The sequence below is a fragment of the Apis mellifera genome, linkage group LG5, assembly GCF_003254395.2.
Source record: "Apis mellifera strain DH4 linkage group LG5, Amel_HAv3.1, whole genome shotgun sequence".
NCBI classification, from domain to species: domain Eukaryota; kingdom Metazoa; phylum Arthropoda; class Insecta; order Hymenoptera; family Apidae; genus Apis; species Apis mellifera.
The window spans coordinates 10,144,801-10,169,766 of NC_037642.1; the positions used below are offsets into that span (position 1 = coordinate 10,144,801).

General features: G+C 33.4%; 1 protein-coding gene across 3 annotated transcripts in view; it reads right to left on the minus strand.

Moving 5' to 3' along the window:
* Positions 1 to 24,966, minus strand: part of LOC100576965 — a 165,299-nt gene that overhangs the window by 115,046 nt on the left and 25,287 nt on the right. For 2 of the 3 annotated variants that reach the window (XR_410990.3, XM_006567792.3), the window contains exon 1: positions 13,847 to 14,118. The exons of the other annotated variant lie outside the window; for it this stretch is intronic. The gene's annotated coding sequence lies outside the window, so the exon portion shown is untranslated. Of the gene's footprint in view, positions 1 to 13,846; positions 14,119 to 24,966 lie in introns of those variants that run through there. 3 annotated transcript variants of the gene reach the window in all.

A 24,966-nucleotide genomic window follows, 5' to 3' on the forward strand; every position in this document is an offset into this window, starting at 1 on the left:
TAAACCAAATAAACCGATATAATATTCGCAATAATAACATTCGAGAAAGAAAGGACGAAAAAAATTCCAAGAATATTATTCTCCTTGTATATAAAACTCAATAATCGAATAGAAAAAAAAAATTAAACACTCGACAATCGCTTGCCTAAAAGACATAAACCAAATAATATCGATATAATATCCGCAATAATAACATTCGCAATAATAATAATAACATCGATAATATTCGAGAAAGAAAGGATGAAAAAATCGCTCTCTTTTTATCGCATAAAATAACATTCGAACAAAAAATTAAATACTCGATTCTTCTTCATTTCTCCAAAAAAACTTAAACCGATATTATTTAAGAAAGAAAGGACGAAGAAAATTCCAAGAATATTATTCTCCTTGTACATAAAACTCGAAAACAAAAAAAACTATTAAACACGTTGCTTCCTTGAATCAAAAGATTCAAACCAAATACCAAATAAATATTGGAGAAGATGAAAGAAATCGCAAAGCCGCGAACAACCTCGTCGATTTTATCCTCAAAGCTTTATTTCAACTCGTTCGATTGCACCAACTCACCGATGCCTCGAGTTCTCTCGAGGAATCTTAAGGGCTTAATACGCGTCAAATATCGAGGCCAGCGCCTCTCCCCCCTCTCCAAAGCGATTCACCCATCGCGAAGCCGTGGTGGCGCTGCTGTCTCGCCCGAATTTGCACGGAACGTCCCGCGGGGAATTTAATTTCTGAGAAGCGTACCGGCCGCGGGATTACGGTCGACAAACTAATTATGCTACATTGGAGGCGTGTGTAAACATCAATTATCATCGAGAATCGCGGCGCGGAGAGTTCTCAGTGCGATCTCGCTCTCGGAAACGTGCTTTTCCCTCCAGTTTTCAACTTGTTCCTCCATCTCGAATTATTCGGACGGTTAAACAATCATTTGCATTTGTAATATCGACGAGTTGGATTTGCAAATTTTCTCTCTTTAAATATATTTCTGATAAAAAAAAATCCGATTTGAATTTTTGTATCGAATGGAGCGTATTGTACAATTTGTTTTCTCGTTTCGAATTTTCTAAAATCGATTCTCGGATTTTTTTATCATACATTTTCCGCTTGGAAATATTTTCTCGTGAAAGTGAATAAAGTTGGCTGAGCAGAGCGTTAAAAAAAAAAAAAGCTTGTTTAATAATTCGAAATTTTATTCTGAAACTTTTTTTAAGGGTCGATTCCCTTTGAAGTGATATTCCATTAATAAAAAAAAATTATAGTCTACATATTCATAATGTATAAAATACAGAATTGTTATCGACTTTAATTTCGCAAAATTTCTTTCACCGATTATAAAATAAAATTAAACTTTATTTTCAAAAAAGAAAAATATCGTCTCGAAGAGAAACTTGCACTCAAGATCAAAGAATCAAGGTCATTGCATTCTCATACAAGGAAAAGTTCGAAAATCTTTCCTCTCGCTTTCGTTTCACCCCAGTTTCGAAGATGGAAACTTCATCACGATAACGTGTCCCTTGTTACGAGAAAGTGGTTTTAATTCATAAAAGGCGGGGGAAGAGAAACGAGAGGAAAGAGAGAGAGAGAAAAAAGGGATGAACGACGTATAAACCGGAATTATATTTCCGCATGGAAACGTTTCCTCCGCGCTTTCCTTTCTGTTCTTGCTTTACTACCCACCACCAAGGATGTAAAAACAACGCACGTCTCCACCCCGTTTAATTTATCGTGAGAAATAAATTACGAAACGGCGTGCGTTTCTTTTTTTTTTTTAATCTTGAAAGGAACACGATACGAACACGTTGATTAATCGCGACGTACATTTTATTTCTCGCGTCTAATCTAATATACAAGATTAGGATATATTAATAGTAATTCGTTATCTCTGATGATTTGATATTCTCTCGAAATTGTTTGAGATGAATCGAGTTAAACAATCATTGATAAAAATTTCAATTTCGAGGAGGAAAAATATATTAATGCGAATAGTAATTCGTTATCATTGATGATTTGTATAAAAGAAAAGATTTATATATATAGGAAAGGAATTGTATTTCTGAATACGAAGATGAATGAAACTAATGGAAAATTTTTTCAATATTGAAAATTATTCGAAACGAGGAATCACCTATAATGTCTAATATTGATTTATCGTGCACTTAGATAAAAGATAATTGAGTTAAACAATCTATGTGTTAAACAATCATTGATAAAAATTGTAAGTTCGAGAAGGAAAAAATATCGTATTAATCGAATAGTAATTTGTTATCATTGATGATTTGTAAAAGAGAAGATATATATATATATATAGGAATTATATTTGTGTATTTCTGAATACGAAGATGAATGAAACGAAACGATGGAAAATTTTTTTTCAATATTGAAAATTGTTCAAAACGAGGAATCACCTATAATGTCCAATATTGATTTATCGTGTACTTAGACAAAAGTTAATCGAGTTAAACAATCATTGATAAAAATTTCAATTTCGAGGAGGAAAAAATATATTAATGCGAATAGTAATTCGTTATCACTGATGATTTGTATAAAAAGGAAGATATATATATAGGAATTGTATTTGTGTATTTCTGAATATGAAGATGAATGAAACGAAATAATGGAAAATTTTTTTTCAATATTCAAAATTGTTCGAAACGAGGAATCATCTATAATATTGATTTATAATATTGATTTTATTATTCAATATTGATTTATCTGTGCACTTAGACAAAAGTATTCTGAAACACAGGGATTCAATCTCTTTCTCTCTTAAAATTGCTTGAGACAATGATACGATGAATCTTTATTAAACAATCATTGATAAAAATTGTAAGTTCGAGAAGAAAAAAATCGTATATTAATGCAAATAATAATTCGTTATCACTGATGATTTGTATAAAAGGAAAGATATATAGGAAAGGAATTGTATTTGTGTATTTGTATATTTCTGAATATGAAGATGAATGAAACGAAATAATGGAAAATTTTTTTTCAATATTCAAAATTCGAAAGAGGAATCATCTATAATATTGATTTATAATATTGATTTTATTATTCAATATTGATCTGTGCACTTAGACAAAAGTATTCTGAAACACAGGGATTCAATCTCTTTTTCTCTCGAAATTGCTTTAGACAATGATACGATGAATCTTTGTTAAACAATCTATGTATTAAACAATCATTGATAAAAATTGTAATTTCGAGAAAGAAAAAATATCGTATATTAATAGTAATTCGTTATCACTAATGATTTATATAAAAGGAAAGATATATATATAGAAAAGGAAATGTATTTCTGAATACGAAGATGAATGAAACGAAACGATGGAAAATTTTTTTTCAATATTGAAAATTATTCGAAACCTATAATATCCAATATTGATTTATCCTGCACTTAGACAAAAGTGTTCTGAAACACAGGGATTCAATCTCTTTCTCTCTCGAAATTGCTTGAGACAATGACACGATGAATCTTTGTTAAACAATCATTGATAAAAATTTCAATTTCGAGAAGGAAAAAAATATCGCGAATCGAGCGACTTTTACGATTTCTACCAAGTTGAACGTAATCGTGCCTTCCAGGAAAAAAATTTCTTTCGAAACATCAACGTTCCCCTCTCACTCTCCCCGAGACGAAATTCGACAAATTTTTCATATTTCCAATTTAAATTATCGACAAAGGAATGGTATGAATTTCATCCCCCTTATCTCGTTCATGTAAAATGCATGGAAGCCAAACGCCATGAAATTGGAACTGCTCTTTATTAAGAGAAATTCAGAACCACCAACCTTTCTCTATCTTTCTTCTCTTCTCTTCCCTTCTCTTCTCTTCTCTTTTTTTTTCTCTTTTTCGATTCAATCCGTTCCGCAACTCTGGATGGACGACGCGAGGCAATAAATCTTCCACCAGGATAAGAAAGAATAGGGTGGAGGGAGGAAAAATATATATATAAAAAAATAAAATAAGAGGGGAGGTGGTATGGCAACAGTCGATAGTGGGACGGCTGGTCTACGTGTCGAGAATAGGTAGGCAAGCAGAGGGAGATACGGGGAGAAATATCGTTAACGCAGTGTGTGCGGAATGTCAGAAATGCCAATCGACTGTCGATTACGCGGAGTGAGGAAGATGGGGTTGAGAAGTGTGTGGGGAGAGGAGGGGGCGGGATCGTGAAACGTGACGAAACGGAATTGATACGATTCGAAACAATGAATTTTACAGAGGAGAATCGTGACGGGGAGAAAGAGAGAGTGTTCATATTTTGTAAAAAAGAAAAAAAAGATGAAAGGAATATTCATGTTGCCAGTTTAAAATTTTGTTTAAGGAGATTTTCGAGTTTGCATGAACGTGTACTTTTATTTACGTTTCGTTCCTTGTCTTCTTTTTTTATCAAGAAATGATTAATAATGCTGATGAAGCATTATTAATCAATATATCTTAAGGAATTATATTTGGCAATCAGAAAGAGAAAAAAAGAGAGTTTTGTTCTGTAAAAAGATGAAAATAATATTTGTTACTAGTTTAAAATTTTGTTTAAAGATTTACGAGTTTGCATATATTATTTTTATCAAGAAATATGATACCTAAGTACCTAAGTAAATATGTTGATGTAGCATTATTACCCAATGTTCTTTAAGGAATTATATTTGGTAATCAAAAAGAGAGAAAAAGAGAGAAAAAGAGAGTTTTGTTCTGTAAAAAGATGAAAATAATATTTGTTAGTTTAAAATTTTGTTTAAGGATTTACGAGTTTGCATGTATTATTTTTATCAAGAAATACCTAAGTAAATATGTTGATGCATTATTAACCAATAACCTTAAGGAATTATATTTGATAATCAAAAAGAGAGAGAGAGTGAGTTTTGTAAAAAGATGAAAATAATATTTGTTACTAGTTTAAAATTTTGTTTAAGGATTTACGAGTTTGCATGTATTATTTTTATCAAGAAATATGATACTTAAGTACTTAAGTAAATATATTGATGCATTATTAACCAATGTACCTTAAGGATTGACAATCAAAAAAAAAAGAGAGAGAGAGAGTGAGTTTTGTAAAAAGATGAAAATAATATTCGTTACTAGTTTAAAATTTTGATTAAAGATTTATGAGTTTGCATGTATTATTTTTATCAAGAAATATGATACCTAAATAAATATATTGATATAGCATTATTAATCAATAACTTTAAGAAATTATATTTGGCAATCAAAAAGAGAGAGAAAGAAAGAGAGTTTCATTTTGTAAAAAGATGAAAAGAATATTCGTTGCCAATTTAAAATTTTGTTAAGATTTATGAGTTTACATGTAATACATTTCGTTCTTTGTTTTTTTTTTAATTAAGAAATAAGATACCTAAGTATCTAAATAAATTGATGTAGCATTATTAACCAATATACTTTAAGGAATTATATTTGGCAATCAAAAAAAGAGAGAAAGAGAGAGAGTTTCATTTTGTAAAAAGATGAAAATAATATTCGTTACTTTATTTATAATTTAAAATTTTGTTTAAAGATTTACGAGTTTGCATAAAGGTGTATTTTTACGTTACATTTTTACCTTACTTTTTTATCAAGAAACATGATACAGTACCTAAGTAAATGTACTGATGCAGCATAAGTTATTGTAACCGATATACTTCAAAAAGAGAAAGAGAGAGAAAGAGAGTGTCATTTTGTAAAAAAAAAAAGATGAAAATAATATTCGCTTTAAAGATTTACGAGTTTGCATGCATTACGTGTATTTTTATTTACGTCTCTTTCCTTGTTTGTTATCAAGAAACATGATACATCTATATCTAAGTAAATGCGATAACTCTGCAGCATAAATTACTGTAACCAATATATCCTAGGGAATTATATCTGGTAACCGAAAAGAGAGAAAGAGATAGGGAGAATTTTGTACAGTATATCTCCAAGTAAATGATAATAACTTTGCAGAATAAGTTATCGTAACACTTTAGGGAATTATAATCTGGTAAGTTTGACGAGCAGATCAGACTATTCAAGATAATGTCCATCACGTTATTGTTACTAACTTTGTTACTGATTCCTTCCTTACTTTCTTTTATTTCTATTATTATTGTTGTTGCATTGAATAAATAGCACATCGTGAAACACTTTCGATTATGTGCCCCCTTCAGGGAGAATTTGGAATTTCTAGGATCCAAGATTCCCCAGAGTGTCCACGTAGCTTGGAGACATAGGCGAAGCCTTTAAGACTTCTTGGAGAAACTCTTATACTCTTTACAATCTTCAAAGTCTTCCGGATTCCTTTGTATTTCTAGAATCTGATGGACTCGACGAGGGAACTCCACGGGAATTTCGCCCAGCTTTCGAAATTCCACCATCTTTTTATACGCATCGCTAGAATTCGTTCCAAAGTTTCCACCAAATTCCAAATCTCATCGAAAGCACAGATATAAAATAGTAAAAATTCCTTTTATTTTTTCTCACTTTCCCCATTTACACGTTCTATTTTCTATATTTCCAAATTTTTTTAAATATTTAAAAGTTATATCTACTTCTCACTCCCTCCTTCGTTTCCCAATCCTTTCCAATATCCAAACTTAGATCGAACTTTCCATCGAATCGTTCGATCTAAAGAAAAAATCTAGTAAAAAATATTCGATCGATTAATAATGGAAATTTATCGTTACCATCAGACGGTAAGTACAACCCAATAACACGCTCTTCGTCTCGTTTCTCTCGTTTTCTCTTCGTTCCACTTTTCTCGCTCTCGGCGGAGACGTGACGTTAATTGGATCCGATACAACCGATTTTATGGAGGAGGCCGTCTTTTGACAGCCGGCCCAGTGAATGGGAAGTATATAAAAATAAAAAAGGATATAAAACGAGGGCGAAGGGCGTATCGCGTGACATATCGACCGAGTCTCCTAACGTTTGTCGAGGGAAAAAAATTTATCTCTTTGAAAATGATGCTTATCGATCGTAAAATTAATGTACATATATTTTTTAATTACCATATTTTAGATTTCTTTCCTCTCCACATTTCTCAAAGGAATTGGAAAATTACGCGAGTTAATTTTCCTGGTTTCGCGTGTTTATATCGAAGGATAGTTTAAATTCGACTTTTGATCCAACTATTTTATATTGAAACTAGTAAAAAATTTGCATTGCAAAATCGCAAAATCGATCTACACTTTTATCTCTCTAAAAATCACATTTGCATTTTAATAAAAAACGCAGTCCCGTAACATCTGCGGGACAAAAGGAGCGAACCCATTCTCTTTATTTCCTATTAATTTACTCTCGATCAAAACTCTTTACAAAATTCTTTATAACGTCATTAGAAAAAGAAAAAAATACAAATTTACACTATTATATATTTTTTTCCAAAAATAGATAGATGGATTCGTCCCTTTCTTTAATATACGACTTTCTTTTTATACGAAAAGCGGAAGGAACGAGCGTGGGGATCGATCTATCACGATCCACGATATATATATGGAAGAAGAACTCTTATTTTTCCAGATATACACACGCCTCGTTACGAAAGAAAGAAAGAAAATTTCGACGTGGCTGGAGGCCGACCATCGAGGCGGAACACCGAAGCAAATATTCGACTCACGTTTATATAGATCGCCATAGGTCGGCCTCGAGTATTTTCCCGAGGCTTAACGCCGAGGACCCCGCGTGTTTATCTTTGTCGCCGCCCGGGGAATACCCGTGGAAGATTCACGAACTCGATTACGCGATTCCAGCACGGTGGAAAAATGCGACGAAAGCGATGCTTTAGAGCCAAGGGTTCACGCCCTTGGAATAATATCTCCGCCCTTTTCTGGAAAGAGAAACGAGGGTGGAAATTTTTCTATGAATTTTTCTCCTGGAATCCTGGAAACGAATTTCCTCTCTCTCTTTCTCTTTTTGCAACTTGAAAATTTTAAAAAAGAAGAGGAAGAATTGGAGAAATTTGTAGGAAGATTAAAATGTGTAAATTAAAAATAAAAATAATTTGTAATGAAAACTTGGTAAATAATAATTCTACTGTGCGTTTGTAATGCTCAGGTGTTTTTTTTTTTTTTTTTTGAGTAAAATACTTTTAAATTAAATTCTACGTTCTTTTTTTAAAAATATTTCGTAAATTTCATTGTTATTATAAAATTGCAAAACATTTCGTAAATTAATAATGTTGATCTCAAAGAAGAACTCTTATTTTTCCAGGGATATAAAAGCTAAAGCAATAGTAATAATCCAAACGGACGTTGCTTTTCTGCAATTGAAGAAATGCTAATTAAGTTTCTAGAAATGTTAAAAAACTTTGACTTTGATAAAGGAGAGAAAAACTTCCACTTCCATTCACTCCACGACTGCTCCTCCCCTCCTTCTCTACTTGCCGGCCCGCTAGTTCGTTCTACTCGCCCGATCGTATCTCCTTCACTCCACTTGTCTGGTCATCTCCCGCCCATTCTACTCGGCCGATCGTATCCAGCCTGTTCCACTCGCCGAATATAAGCGCATCAGGAACAACGTCGAGTCAATCGCTGACCTATTTCACTTCTCCAAAGAGGACGAGTACACGTGAATTAAAAATAATAAAATCGAAAGAGGGACAAGTATGTGTGCTCCGTGTATAAGGTTACTTGTTGAATGCTCGGGAAAACGGGGATTCGACGTGGGTGGGTGATGCGTGTTACGAAGTTTCTTGTTGGAATTCATCAAGTTTATTGCAATATCGTTAGAATTGGCAAGAACAGAGAACGAAACGGATTTTGATACAATTCTAATATTGGCAACCAGCATTTCAACGATTGTTTGACGATTGATTGACAAATTAACCATCAAATGGGACAAATTTTACTCGAATCGAATTTTTCCAAATAAACGAGAAACGAAATGTGGATGTGAAAAATGACTTGAATAAATATTGGCATCGAGCATTTCAATGATTATTTAACATGGAGGAAAAATTAATTATAAGATGGATTGTATCTTGTTCTACGATTCATATTCCCTCTCGAATTTTTTCAAACTTTGAGAGAGAGAGAGAGAACATAAATAAATGAAAAATCACGAGAAACGAATAATCGAATAAATATTGCCCTAACGAAAAATTAATTGTAAGATCGATTCTACGAGACGAATTCCACGATTCATATTCCCTCTCGCATTTTTTCAAAATTTGAGAGAGAGAATTTAAATAAATGAAAGTATAATAAATATTGACATCTAACGAAAAATTAATTATATAAGATCGATTCTACGTTGTTCCATGAATCATATTCCCTCTCGTATTTTTCCAAACTTTGAGAGAGAGAACTCTAAATAAATGAAACGAATAATCGAATAAATATTGGCATCGTTCTAACGAAAAATTAATTATAAGATCAATTCTACGAATTTCACGTTGTTCCACGATTCATATTCCCTCTCTTTGAGAGAGAAAACTTTAAATAAATGAAACGAATAATCGAATAAATATTGGCATCGTTCTAACGAAAAATTAATTATAAGATCGATTCCACCGCAACGAATTCCACGTTGTTCGACGACTCGAACAACCCCTCTCGCGTGTTTCCACGCGTTCGAAATAAATTCCTTCGCCTTCGACGATCCATTTAAATCCGAGAAGTTTAAATAAACGGAACGGAAAAATCGTATCAATGGAGGTGAGAAAAAACCAGACGATCGATATTTCCATAAATATCGAAACACTCGAACGACTCAAGCAAATTAACAAATGTGACGATTTTTACACGCGACGAAAATTTAAACTTTCTCCTTTCCTTTCTCAAATTCGAAAAATGTAAATTCCTCCGCAATCCATTTAAATAAACCAAACGAAAAAATCGTATCAATGGAGGTGAGAAAAAGATCGATATTTCCATAAATATCGAAACACTCGAACGACTCAAGCAAATTAACAAATGTGACGATTTTTACACGCGATGAAAATTTAAACTTTCTCCTTTCTTTTCTCAAATTCGAAAAATATATATTCGATCCATTCAAATCCGAAAAGTTTAAATAAATAGAACGAAAAAATCGTATCGATAAAGGTGAGAAAAAGATCGATATTTCCATAAATATCGAAACACTCGAACGACTCAAGCAAATTAACAAATGTGACGATATTTTTATACGCGATGAAAATTTAAACTTTCTTTTTCTTTCTTTTCTCGAATTCGAAAAATATAAATTCCTCCTCGATCCATTCAAATCCGAAAAGTTTAAGAAAACAGAATATATACGAAAAAATCAAGCAAATTAACAAATGTGACGATATTTTTACACGCAATGAAAAATTCCAGGACGAAAATTTAAATTTTCTCCTTTCCTTCTCCGAATTCGAAAAATATAAATTTCCCCTCAATCCATTCAAATCCGAAAAGTTTAAGTAAACCAAACGAAAAAATCGTATCAATGGAGGTGAGAAAAAGATCGATATTTCCATAAATATCGAATTAATCATACGAAATTCGAAAAGTATAAATTCCCTCTCCATTTACAAATCCTCCAGACCTCGTCCAAATAAAGAGCGAAACGGGGGCAGAAGTCTCGTTCGAATTAAAAAAAAAAAAAAAAAAAGAAAAAAGAAAGAAAGGCAGGTACGTGCGTCAATATTGTCGTTTAATTCGCATCGTGATATCGGCTTTTTCCAGAATGTATGTTAATGGACGAGCCAGCCACCGGCTCTCGCCCCCTTTTACAAAGCTCAACCAGACCGTTCCCCTCCCCTCCCCTCCTTTTCATGGATCTTGATCAAACTGTTAAGGCCGACTCATTAGGAAAATTGAGTTGGCGGAAATATAATCAACGATGATATTTCTCTACGAGAATTCACCGCCAATTAACCTTGCTCGATCGTTATAAAGCGACAAGAAGAAAGGAAAAAGGAAAAAGCAGAGGTTCCTCTTCTTAAAATCCGAATCTAACGCGAATCATCATCTTCCACGACTGTCTTGCAACGAACAAAGTGAAATGGACAAAGAATTTGGACGAAGTTCCATTCTTCAGCTTCCATTCCAGCCATTTCGTTTTGTTTTTCTCTTCGAGGACGAAATTAACGGCGATGTGTTACTTATTTTATACTTTATTTTTTACTTCCTCCAGTTTCTGATTTCGAATTAATCCCTCCAATAACAGATATTTGATAAAATTTTTACTCTTTGAATCTTACGATTATTAAACGTTTCAGACTCGTTTCAAATTCGTCTCGCACGAAATATTCCTCCTCCACCCTTCAAAAAGAAGAAAACAACCCTTTATGGATAGACAATATCCTCTTAATATCATCCACAATAATCAATCGCCAGAAAATGGCTTCCATTCGAGCTTATTAAAAAATATGCCGTTCGAGTAAGCGAATACATCGAGGAATTCATAATTCATAATTAGTATTTGGCGTCGATACAGGAGTGGGGGGGAAATAATTTGTTTTGTCCCCGTTTAATCCTCGAATCCTGTTGTTTGAATTATCCACGCGTGGGATTATTAAATAACGCTTTATTCGTTTGGTATCGATCTTCTCGTATGAGGGGATATTGGCTAGCTTTCGTTTCGAAAATTAGGTCGAAGACACGAGCAATCGAAATGCAGCAACATTCGTTTCGTATGATAAAAAAGGAGCTGAAGTGTGCACAGAGATGAGAGTGGATTTTGTAAAACTTTGAAGGAAGTTTTGTCGAGTTTTAATAAAAGTTAGGAGGAAAATAGAAATAGATTCGGTTGATTATAGGGAAGGAAGAAGGAATGAAGGGTTTGGCACGATGCTTCTCATCGTGTAAACGATGATACTTTGATAAGTGAAAAGAAGTTTGTGGAATATATCCTTTTCGAGAGATAAGCATCGAATCAGAGGTGAGATTTTTAAAGAAGGGGAGAGTTTAAAATAAACGCTTAAACTTTAATCTCTATATTAATTCGTCAATCGCCATCTTCTTCATCTTTCAAGTGTTAATCTTTCAAAAGATATTTGCTCTTTCATTTGTAAATTATAAATCAAAATATATTTTTTAAATTAAAGTAACGTTTATTTAATTTATCCTCCCAATTAAATTAATTAAATTAATTATTTATAAATAAATTAAATTTTATATGTGTCTTATCGTCCTCAAAATCAAAAAATATTTTTTAAAATCTAAATTAAAGTAACGTTTGTTTAATTTATCCTCCCAATTAAATTAATAATTATTTATTAATAAATAAATTAAATTCTATATGTGTCTTATCGTCCTCAAAATCAAAAAATATTTTTTAAAATCTAAATTAAAGTAACGTTTGTTTAATTTATCCTCCCAATTAAATTAATAATTATTTATTAATAAATAAATTAAATTCCATATATGTCTTATCGTCCTAATCTTAATTTTAACTAAAAATTTAAATCCACTCGTTCTTGAGTAATTCGGATTCTTTAAATGTATTATTCTATGTTAATTGAAGAATGGGCCATTCTCGACGAGTATCACCTGTTAGCCAATCGCAACGAGAAGAGTGAAATGATCGTAAAGGATAAAATGACACAATCTTAGGACTTAATTAATAGAGATAGATAGATAGATTCTTACGATGAAGATTTCAAGTTTATTATTTTTACGAGGGAACTTGGAATGCCACGAAATTGTACGATAAAAGCATTACAGTGAAGTTTTTGTCGAGTTTTCTTATCGAGTTTTCCTTTCGAAATTTTATTTCTCCGTCCATGATAATGTGCGACGAATAATAAGAAGAAACAGAAGAGTTATGTCGAGAGACGGATAATTAATTTATTGCTGTCCGCTTTTGAGACTCTTACCAGTCGTTAATTATTCCAAAGATAATTTTCAGCTATTAAACGTGTCCAGCCATCTTTCAATTAGTTTCGCTGGATAAATTGAAGTGGAAATAAGTGGAAATACACCGAACATACTTAATTGAAATAAATTCTAATGGATGTTATTTTTAGTTAGAAATAAAAAATTTTTGGGATCCTCTCTTCGTTATTTCGGATATACGCTATTTTAAATTGAAATCTAAACTGGTTCCATCAGTGTAATAAAATTTAGAAGAAAATATTCTTGAATTATTTTCTTTCATCGTATAAATTTCGATAATCGATAATAATTGCAAATGAATTTGAATAACACTTTTAACTGTTAAAAAGCTCGCAAGCAATATTTTCAACAATATTTTACATCCAACCTTATCTCACACTGCATCGAAATGATTCATGACGAAACGCGATAAAAGCAGCGCGAGCCTTGTTGTTATTATTATTTGAAATATGGATGTGTAAATTCAAATCGTTCATTGTGTATCAATATTTACGGCATCGTCACGTGTAAATAATATATCCAAGTATATAGAAAACAATAACAGGCGATGCCTGTTAATATCAATCTTGATCCCTGCAATACGATCTATCATTATTTTCAATAATATTTCAAATAATTCCTTCAACGAAATATAATAACCGGCCATTTTTCGTAATTAACGAGAAATTCGCGGAAGATCGAATATTCGCGCCGATTTCGAACCGCGAGATGGAATATCACTTTATTCTAAAAACTTATTCCCTCGAATTAATTGTATCGAATGTTATTACTCGACTGTTATCGGATACTTGAACAATTATCGCGAACTTCGTTCACAATTAGCTACATCGAAAATTAGATTCAACAGGGAAGGGAATCGTTCTCTTCGAAGAGCTCGAATAATACTCGAAGAAATCCACGAGAAAAGAGAAAGCCTATGACAAACGCGACAGACGTTTCGCTGCGACAACCTGCAACCGTGACATCGATTTCCCTGCGCTGAAAACTTGCTCCAACCCTCCCCCATACCTAACCCCATACGCCAAACACCGCGCTCGACTTCGTCCTTCCCATGCATAGCAAAATACCCACGTACCTGTTACACCTGTACCAAGTCCCCTCCTCCTCCGAGAATCCTCGTTTCCCTCCTCTTCCTTCCTTCGAGAGCAAGAACCTCTCCTCTTCTCTCCAATCTCTCTCTTCTCGAAGACGTAAACACAGGAAGTTAATCGACTACGAATACGCGATACGATCGAGTGAACGACCGGGGAACGAGTGGCGGTGCGGATCGAAAGGTGAGGCGAGCGTTCGCGTCGCGACGCCGCTCTGACGGACGGACGCCGGCGTCCCGTCGCCTCGACCCGGCCGCCGTACCAGGCCTTGCACACCCTCTCCCGCCGCCGCGCCCCCTCCACGCCGCCCAACTCCTCCCTCCGCGCACCCGCGCGTGCGCAGTCGCCGCGCCGGCCACTCGTTCCCACCTACACCTCGCCGGGCACTCGGATGACGTGGATCCCGGAGTGTGGGTGCCGGGAACCGGCGTCATTGATGCCTCGCGTAAATTCCATCGTGCGGGATCCGCCGATGCGAATAAAAAAAAAAGAAAAAAAGAAGAAAGGGGGGGAATAGGCGGTCGGCTGCTATTCGGTTTATGGTGTCGTTTCGAATGTTTTTTATTCTCGTATTTGCGGGTCGAAGAGATACGATCACGAAGGGATTTGTTCGTTTTTCTTTTTTTTGTTTCTGTTTTGCCGGCACGTTTGAAAATTTAGAATTTTAGAATAGAAAAGCGGAGGAGTTAATAGGAGATTCGTAAAGTTTAAAGGATGTAAATGCAAAGTGAAGTGATTATCGTAATTTTTATACGTTCTATCGAGTTTTACTGTATTTCGAAATGAAGGAAGACGCGTATACTTGCAATGATTAAGTTTTATGGAATAATTAGTGCTCTGTAAATACGTTAGGGAATCGTGATAGTTTATATACGGAAATGCAAAGTAAAGTGATTATCGATTTTTATCCCCTATGTTTTATCGAATTCCACTGTATTTCGAAATGAAGGAAGACGTATCGTATCGTGTATACTTGCAACGATTAATTTTTATAGAATAATTAATGCTCTGTAAATACGTTCGTAGGGAATTATGATAATTTATATACGGAAATGCAAAGTAAAGTGATTATTGATTTTTATCCCCTATATTCATCGAATTCCACTGTATTTCGAAATGAAGGAAGATGTATTGTGCAACGATTATTTTTTTATAGAATAATTAGTGCTTTGTAAATACGTTCGTAGGGAATCGTGATAGTTTATATACGGATATAAATACGCAAAGTAAAGTGATTATCGATTTTTATCGAATTCTACTGTATTTCGAAACGAAGGAAGATGATCGTATTGCGTATACTTGCAACGATTATTTTTTTATAGAATAATTAGTGCTCTGTAAATACTTTTGTAGGGAATCGTGATAGTTTATATACGGATATAAATACACAAAGTAAAGTGATTATCGATTTTTATCGAATTCTACTGTATTTCGAAATGAAGGAAGACGTATCGTATCGTGCAACGATTAATTTTTATAAAATAATCAATGCTCTGTAAATACGTTCGTAGGGAATCGTGATAATTATTATTATTTATCGATTTTTATCCCCTATGTTTCATCGAATTCCACCGTATTTCGAAATGAAGAAAGATATTTTTATGGAATCAATGCTTTGTGAAAAAAATTTCGAGCGAGATTCGGTGCGAATAAATAAAAGGGGGAAAATAGGTGGTCGCCTATTCGGTTTACAGTGTCGTTCTGAATATCTATCTTCTCTCTCTCTCTCTCTCTCTCTCTTGCCATTCGTATCCGTACACGTGCGATGAAGGGATGAAGGGCTTTACTCTTTTTTCGGTTGCCGATGCCGGGACGTTTGAAATTTAGATTTTAAGCGGAGGAGTTATGAAGTTAATACGTTCGTGATGTGCGATAGTTTAACGGATAATGCGAAGTAACGCGATTATTCCCGATTTTTATCTATCGAAATGGAACGAAATTCTATATTTCGAAATGAAGAAAGACCGTATCGTTATGTGCACGCTTACGACAATTATTTTTATATTTTATATTATTTTGTATTGTTAAAATATTATATATAATATTTTATAGAAATCGATCAGTGCTCTGTGAATACGTTCGCAAGATAATTTAACGAATAATGCAAAGTAACGCGATTATTGCCGATTTTTGTCGATTTTTATCGAATTTTATAGAAGAGAGATGTGATTCGTACTTACAACGATTCTATAAAAAAAATTCCATCATGCAAATAAAAAAAGGAAGAATAAGTGGTTGTCTAATTGGTTTATGGTGCTGTTTTGAATGTCTCTTTCTTTCTCTCTCTCTCTTCTACTATTCGTACACGTGCAGGGATCGCGACGCAGGGATTTATTCTCTTTTTTTGGCGGGACATTTGAAATTTAAATTTTGAGGAATGGAATTACGGAGTTATAATGAAAGAACGAAAGCGTTTGTCCAACGGATAAATGCAAAGTAACGCGATTATTTGTCGATTTTAATCCCCCTGATGTTTCATCGAATAGGATTATACATAGAAGAAAGATGCTCATGTACATTTACAACGATTATTTTTATAAAGAATCAGCAGCTGTGTACAAAATAATTACAATAATCTTGTATTTGAAATTTGCGTCTATCGATGGATGAATATAATTATTTGCCATCCACCATTCGCTCATATTACATTAAGATTAGACAGAGATAATTACATAGTCGTATTACAAATTAAGGGAGGATGATTTTAGGATTCTAAATGTTTCTGATGATGAATAAATACAGAGTTGTTTCACGATCAACTAATTTTAAGATTATCGATGATTAAGACTCGATGTTTCGTTGCTTGATTTGAATCTTGTTAAATGTTCAAAGTTGAAACGAAATTTTCTTCGTCCCACAAGCGATACAGATGTCATTTTAATTAAAAAGAAGAATTAATCAAATTTCAAGGAGGAAGGAATTACACGTCAAAATTCACGTTTACACTCTTGTTATCGATCGATCGATTAATCAACGAGGATGAATACATCCTCGTCGCGAGGTCGATTCTCGTGATCGGTGTGGTAATTTCGAATGAGTATTGAATTAGGCTTAGGCTTAGAGGAGGAGGCGTCGTGTCGTATCCAAATTAGAGGCGGAGTGGCACCGATTTCGATATCAATTAGGCTACAACCTGGCCCACGCTCACGAGTGGGGCAACCGATTAAGTCTCGGTTTAGATCTCGCGTTATGTTTGGATTAGGGATCGATTAGCCACGGTCTCGATGTCACTTAGCTCTCTAACCAGATTCTCTCAGAGTTTCCAAGCCAAATGAAATTATCTTATGGTTCACGCGCCATTTAACCCCCCCTCCAAGTAACCTCTGAGTATCCTCGGAGTATCCTCAGACTCGCCCACATCTAATAAATATCTATTCCGCTTCGGCTGTTGGGAGAAAATTTCGAGATACTCGATCTCGTTCCCCTCTGTTCCTGGTTCGTCGAGGGGGGATCAAGAGTCAAGTTTTTCAGACGTCTTAGAAATTAATTTAAATATTATTTTCAATTTATTCGTTTCACAAATGTGTTCTCGGTATAATTTTATTGTATACTGTAATTAAATTTTTAGAATTTTTAAAATTAAAATTCATCTAATAATCGAGGAACAATTAATTTGATTCTTCGATCAAAAGATAATTTATTGTTCTATCTTCAATGTCAACGTATTATATTTAAAATTTAAATTATTCGTGGAGCAGATTGATCTAAAATTATAATCTGTGACACAGTGTTTTTGAATAAATAAATAGATGAAAAACATATTTGCCAATGTTCCTTTAAACTATAATGCAATAATTATACTATTATTATTATTTAATGCAAAATTGTTTAAAAGATGGAATACATTTCAAAGAATAAAAGAATTTTAAAAAATCAGATCAATCTCTACACTTTGATACTTTTAATCAGGAATGTCTGCATCCCAAATATTTCCTTTAAACTATATAGTACTATTATTACTATTCAGTTTGAAAAACTTGAATAATACATTTCAAAGAATAAGAGAATTGTTTCGATTTAAAAAAAAACCTGATTGAACTTTCTACATCCAATACTTTTAGTCGAATGTCTGCAACCTGACAGATTTGCAAACGAATCTTAGCAAATTGTTGTAAACATGTTTTCGAATAAATAGGTGAATAACATATTTGCCAATGTTCCTTTAAACTATATGATACAATAATTATACTTTTATTACTATCAATTTTGAAAAAATTGTTCAAAGAATAAGAGAATTGCTTCGGTTTAAAAAAATCCTGATTTTTGAACTTTTATATCTGATACTTTTAGTCACGAATGACTGTATCCAGATTTACAAACGAATCTTAGTAAATTGTTGTAAACATGTTCTCATACATATAACATATTTGTAAAGTAAAACTTTTCCTTTGAACTGTATAATAATTATACCATTTTACTTTATACAATCAATAGTTTAAAAAAATTGCTTAATACATTTCGAGTAATAACAATTTCAAAGAATAAGAGAATTGCTTGGGTTTAAAAAAAAAACCTGATTTTTGAACTTTTATATGATATTTTTAACCACGAATCTGTATCCAGATTTACAAGTAAATCGTCATAAACATGTTTTCGAATAACATATTTGCCAAGTATTAAAACATTTCCTTTAAACTGTATAATAATTATACCATTTTTACTTTATACAATCAATAGTTTGAAAAAATTGCTTAATACATTTCGAGTAATAACAATTTCAAAGAATAAGAGAATTGCCTCGGTTTAAAAAAAGAAAAATCCGATTAAACCTTCTTCGCCCGATACTTTTAGCCACGAATGTGTCTGCATCCCGACAGATTTACGATCGAATCTTATTAAATTGTTTCCAAACGCATCTCGCCGTAAATCTATCGGGCCGTGATAAAGCGTGACCAAAAGGGAAAGTGTAACCAAGGCCACGCAAGAATACTCTCCGCGAAACGATATCCCTTTTCCAGAAGAAAGATCCCTCTTTCGACCCTCGAAATTTACGAAGGAAGGAGAAAATTTGCAAAAATTGTTTCGTCGACGATTTGTAAGGTTGCAGTGACACGGAATCCGGCGAAAGAAAAATACTCCTTCTTCCGATCGTTTACCAGGGCGGAAATAAAAAAAGGAAAAAAATTGAAACCTCGAAACTTTCCCTCTCCGTTCCTTCCTCTGAGTTATCTCGAATATTCAAAGGGGAAATATTTTCGGAGATACGATTCGTGGAACAGAAAATTTCGAGGTTTTTAAATATGAAAATGCGAATTTTTCTATTTTTTTTTCGAAAAATACTAGAGCTAAAAGAATATATTTCTTTCTCTCGTCGAGCATAATTTTTCAGGTCGTCGGTTCGAGGAAAGTGGAGTGGAGATTTGAATTAAATATAAAAGAGAATTTTCCAAAATATGCCGCGATTAATGCGATAATTGGATAACGATAATATCAGAAATTAATAAAGCAACCGTTAATAATCCAAGAGATCGAACAATAGCGCCGCCATTGGGAATAAAATACGGACGAATCGGAAATAAAGGCGATCCCCATTGATGTGATTCATTCCACTAGTAAAGATAAACCTAAAAACAATAATAATAATAATAATAATCCTTCCTTAAAAATAAAAGGTGTCCCAAAATTAACGCAAGATTCGAATTAAATATAAAAGAGAGTTTTCAGTCTTTAGATATTTATTTCTTAAGCGAATCGTAAAGTACGTAGGATAGGGTTATTTATGGAATAACACTTTGTCCAAATTTTTCATCGCCTTTCTGCACAATTGTGGCCGAATTTCGTCGATGCAGCGTTTAATTTCCTCTCGTAACGCACGCGTGGTTGTGGGATCGTCGACACAGACCTTTCACTTCGAATAACCCCGTAAGAAGAAATCTAATGGCGTTAAATCGCACGATCCAGGGGGCCAATTCCGATCACCGAAACGAGAGAGTGCACGACCAGGAAACGTCTCGCGCGGTGATTGAATCGTTTCATCGGCTGTGTGGCGCGTGGCATCGTCTCGTTGAAACCACGTATCGGCCGCATCAATGTCGTCCAATTTCGGCAGAAAGAACCGTGTTATCGCGTCGCGATATCGAGCACCATTAACAGTTGCCGCTCGACCAGCCTCGTTCTCGAAAAAGTATGATCCGATGATGCCTTCTGCCCAAAATCCGCGCCAAACGGTGACACGTTGCGGATGCGTTTGTTTCTCGCTAATCGCACGTGGCTTCTCCCAAACACGGCAATTTTGCCGATTAACGAAGCCATCGAGATGAAAATGCGCTTCGTCGCTTAGGATTATTTATTTATCGCTAAACTCCATTTAACCCTAAATTCTCAGCCGTCAAACTGTTCTCTTTTCAGGGTTAACTTGATGGCGGCAAATTCAAATCTTGCGTTAATTTTGGGACACTTTTTATAATTGATCTCCCCTCCGATTTTCTATATTATATTTGCATATCACTGGATGATTGAATAAAGGTTTAAAGAAAGACACGAAGGACGACGATCGAAAGGTTTATCGTAACGAGAGACGTACGTCTCCTCCGACACGAAGGATAATTCAGCCGACTCGCTTCACCCACCCCCGCGTTTCCTTTGAACCTTCCTTCGATGCCCACGCGAAACGAAAGAGAAATAACGTGACGATATTTTCAAGCGACTCGGAAATCGAAACGATTTCCCTTCTGAAAACTTCTTTCGCGAAATTCTTTCCAAAGAAGGGAGATACGAAATTCTTTCGATAATTCTGGCGAAACTTTGAAAAAAAGAAAGAAAGGAGAACTTTACTCGACAACGAGTTTCCTCTCTCGATCGAAAGTAAAAAAAGAAGAAGAATGAAAAGTTCCGGTGTAAATCATTTCATTCGCCGTTGAGAAGCCTCTAAACAACCAAGGAATTAATCCTTCTCCTCTTAGAGAAGAAATAAAATAATGAAATAAATAAAAGATCGGCTTCTTAATTTAAAGTATTCTATAATAAAAAAAACGAACAAATTCTTTCGATCCTTTCTTTCTTTTCCAAGGAAAAGAATAGCCCTTTCGACAAATGTCTCGAATTCGAGGAAATGAAAATACGAGGGAAATAAAGAGATCGAGCAAAGTTGCACGTTTGAGTGGGAAAACACGGAGTGAACACGGAGTGGCTTCGATTAAAATCGGATTTGGCAAGAAAAAGAAAAGGAGGAGGACGAAAAGGTTGCAAAGGTTGTCTTCCCGCCTCGAGCACGTAACGGATAAACCCGAATAGACCTAATTTCCAGTCGAGAGAGATGGAGATTGAGATAGATAGAGGGAGAGAGAGAGAGAGGGTTGCAAGATTTGCGGTCGAATGGGAGAGAAGACGGTGGGCAAAGAGTGGCACGTGGAGATTGGCCACGTACAGGATTTCTGGGGGATGAAGGTTAATGCTTTCCGCGGTGTTATCTTTGCACGCTGGATTTGTCGGTGTCACGCGTGAACAGCGTCGAACGTCTTGCATCCGCTTATCCACGAGACGTGTAAATGTTGGAAGATAGGAGTTGAAATAAAGGAGGAGACACGGAAGTGTTCGGTCGAGAGGCGTTGACCCGTTCAGACGGTGGCTGGTTAAAAAATAAAGTTAGTTTAAGTAATTTGAAATAACACAGTTGTTGCATTTGATCCGCTTTGTCGTGTGAATATTAGATTGAAAGATGGGACGAAGGATTAATTGATGAGTGGAAAAGATAAGTAGTTAAAAATTTCTAAACGTTTGAATAACATTTAAAAATTGAAATTAAAATTTGAATAACATTCAATAATATTTATCAATGTTATGATTCTCTTTGACGTGTAAATATTGGATATTTAGCGGAAGAAGTTGGAAATGGAAAAATTAATTTAAGTAATTTGAAACGCTTGAATAACGTAGTTGTTATATTTGTTTATTAATAAATGGAAAAAGTAACTTTATTAATAAGTAAAAAAAGTAACTAGTTAAAAATTTCTAAACGTTTGAATAGCATTTATCAATAATTATTACGATTCTCTTTGACATGTAAATATTGGACATTTAGCGGAAGAAGTTGGAAATGGAAAAATTACTTTAAGTAATTTGAAACGCTTGAATAACGTAGTTGTTATATTTGTTTATTAATAAGTGGAAAAGGTAACTAGTTAAAACTTTCTAAATGTTTGAATAACATTTATTCATAATTATTATGATTCCCTTTGACATATATAATACTGGATATTTAACGGAAGATGCTGAAGTTGGAAATGGAGGGGACATAGCAGATTTGAGCATTAATAGTTAAAAATAATTAAAAATAAAGCTATTTTTAATAGTAATTTTTGAATAATAGAAATGTTAATAGAAATGTTTGAATAATAGTTGTTATAGTTGATCCGCTTTGTCATGTGAATATTAAATATTAGATTGAAAGATGGGACGCAGGATTAATTGATGAGTGGAAAAGGTAACTAGTTAAGTATTTTTAAACGTTTGAATAACATTTATTCATAATTATTATGATTCCCTTTGACATGTAAATATTGGATATTTAACAGAAGGTGTTGAAGTTGGAAATGAAAGGGACACAGCAGATTTGAACATTAATAATTAAAAATAATTAAAAATAAAGCTACTTTAATTTGAAACACTTAAATAATACAGTTGCTGCATTTGATTCGCTTTGTCATATGAATATTAGATTGAAAAATTAATTAATAAGATGCAACATTAATTAATAAGTAAAAAAGATAACTAGTTAAAAATTTCTAAACGTTTGAATAATATTTATTCATAATTATTATGATTTTCTTTGACATCTAAATATTGAATGGAAGATGCTGAAGTTGAAAGGGTGTATCCTCTTAAATTTGCTGTATGCAAATTTAACTCGTTCAGAAAGTAACTAGTTAAAAAATTCGAATAAAGTTAATTTGAGTGATTACTTATTTGAGTAATATTTGATATGTAAATATTGAACGGAAGACGGGGTTAAAATGAAAGCAGTCACAACAGATTTGAGCATTAATAGTTAAAAATAAAGTTACTTTAAGTAATTTGAAACGTTTGAATAACGTAGTTGTTATAGTTGCTTAAATATTATATATTGAGCGAAAGATGGGACGTAGTAGAATTAAGTATTAATTAATTATTAAGAAAGTAATTATTAAAAGAAGTAACTAGTTAAAAATTTCGAATAAAGTTAGTTTAACTAATCACTTATTCGAAATGCTCGAATAATATTTATTCATAATTATTATAATTCGCTTTGACATGTAAATATTGGCAGAAGGAATGGAAGAGATACAGATTTAACTCGTTCAGAAGATAACTAGTTAAAAAATTCGAATAAAGTTAATTTAAGTGATTCAAGCATTTATAAATATTATCATATCGAAATAGTGTTTTTGCATTTTGTTTTTCATCTTTCTTCTACTTAAATGATCTTCTAGAGAATATAAGTATAATTTCACTCACAAATTTTACGTGGAATATATTTTAAACTGATCGTTTGAATTGTTTTCTTTTTTTTTTTTTTTTATGTCTGCTCCTTTAAATATTGAACTACGTTGGAAATAGGATAAATAAAACAAGCTTTGCGCGCTCGAACGGAAGAAAGTGATCTGAAAGTTCGGATTTATTCCTTTTCGATAACTTGAAAAATTACGGGAATCGAGTTTGTCGAAAAGTAAATAAGAAACTTTTTGATTTTTCATCTCCGTGCTTGTATCTTATAATATAAATATACATTCATTTAACTCGCAAACTAAAAAACAAAAAATAGCGTCAAGCTATTTCATCAAGGAAGCTAAGATATTTCTATTCAACGATAATTTTAATTTTCCCAATTTATCTATGAATCTTTCCAAAGAATCGATTTCTTCCTTTTTAAAAAAACAGGTTTTATAAAATCTTTCGAATCCTCGAAGATGTTCGATCCCTGGAACGGAAAAGAACGAGATCGAAAGCCCTCGATATCCTCGACATACTCCGCTGAGAACAATGCTATCGAAGCTTTCGAGCTCGAATCCCCATTGCACAATCATTTACTCCCTTTCCACGCTATCATAACTATGAAATCAAACTGTTCGAGTCTCTCGATATCGAATAATTCGTTGGAATCGACGTATAATTTTCAACAACGACAACCCTTATCGCCGTAACAATTTCCATTAAATTCTGAACTCGAGATTAATTCACAACGTAAAGTAATGTAACTCGAGGATGCACATTTCGAAGATTCGTCGAAGCAACGAGTCGAGTTGCAGGAAAAATAAAATTAAATAAGGACGATTCTTACCACGCGAGCTTTTCGAGAAATTTTCAATTTTTTCTGAAGAGGAGATAAGAAAAAGAAAAAAAAAAGGGAGGGAAGAGAAAGGAAGAATTCTGGTCCGAATATTGCGATTTTTCTCTCGCAAAATTCTTTTCTTCTTTATCCTCGAGTGCGGCTCGAGTTCCTGGCGGACATTTCCCAGCTTCGCTGCGTTACCGTGGCAGAAATGCGGCCGAGGAATACGGAATCGGGGAGCGGCATGATTTTCAGAAAAATTCGATCGGGCATTTGAAATATCTGCATTTGAATAATTTGCATAACATATATATATATCGTCGCGAACGAACGAAAATAAATAAATCATACCTCACTTTCTCGATAAAATAAATTTAAACTTTTAATTCGAAATTATTAATATCGAAATATTCCATCGCGCTAAATATGACCGAGTTGAAAAATTAATATATACAAGATGGCGAATTCGTGGACAACGTTAATCAATACAACTTCTGAAAACTTGTATTTAACTCTCATAAAGAACGAAAATAGATAAATCGCTTTCTCGAGAAATAAATTTGAACTTTTAATTCGAAAGTATTAACATCGATATTCGTTAATCGTTAATTAATATAAACGTTAAACGTTAATATTAACTTCTGAAAATTTGTACTACTCGCGAACGAACGAAAATAAATAAATCAATCTGTCAAATCTCAGTTTTAGTTATCGAGAAATAAATTTAAATTCGAAACTATTAATATGTACAAAATAATTCGAAAAATTAATATATACAAGATAAGAATTTATGGACAACGATAAACAACGTTAATCAATATAACTTTTGAAAATTACTCGCGAACGAACAAAAATAAA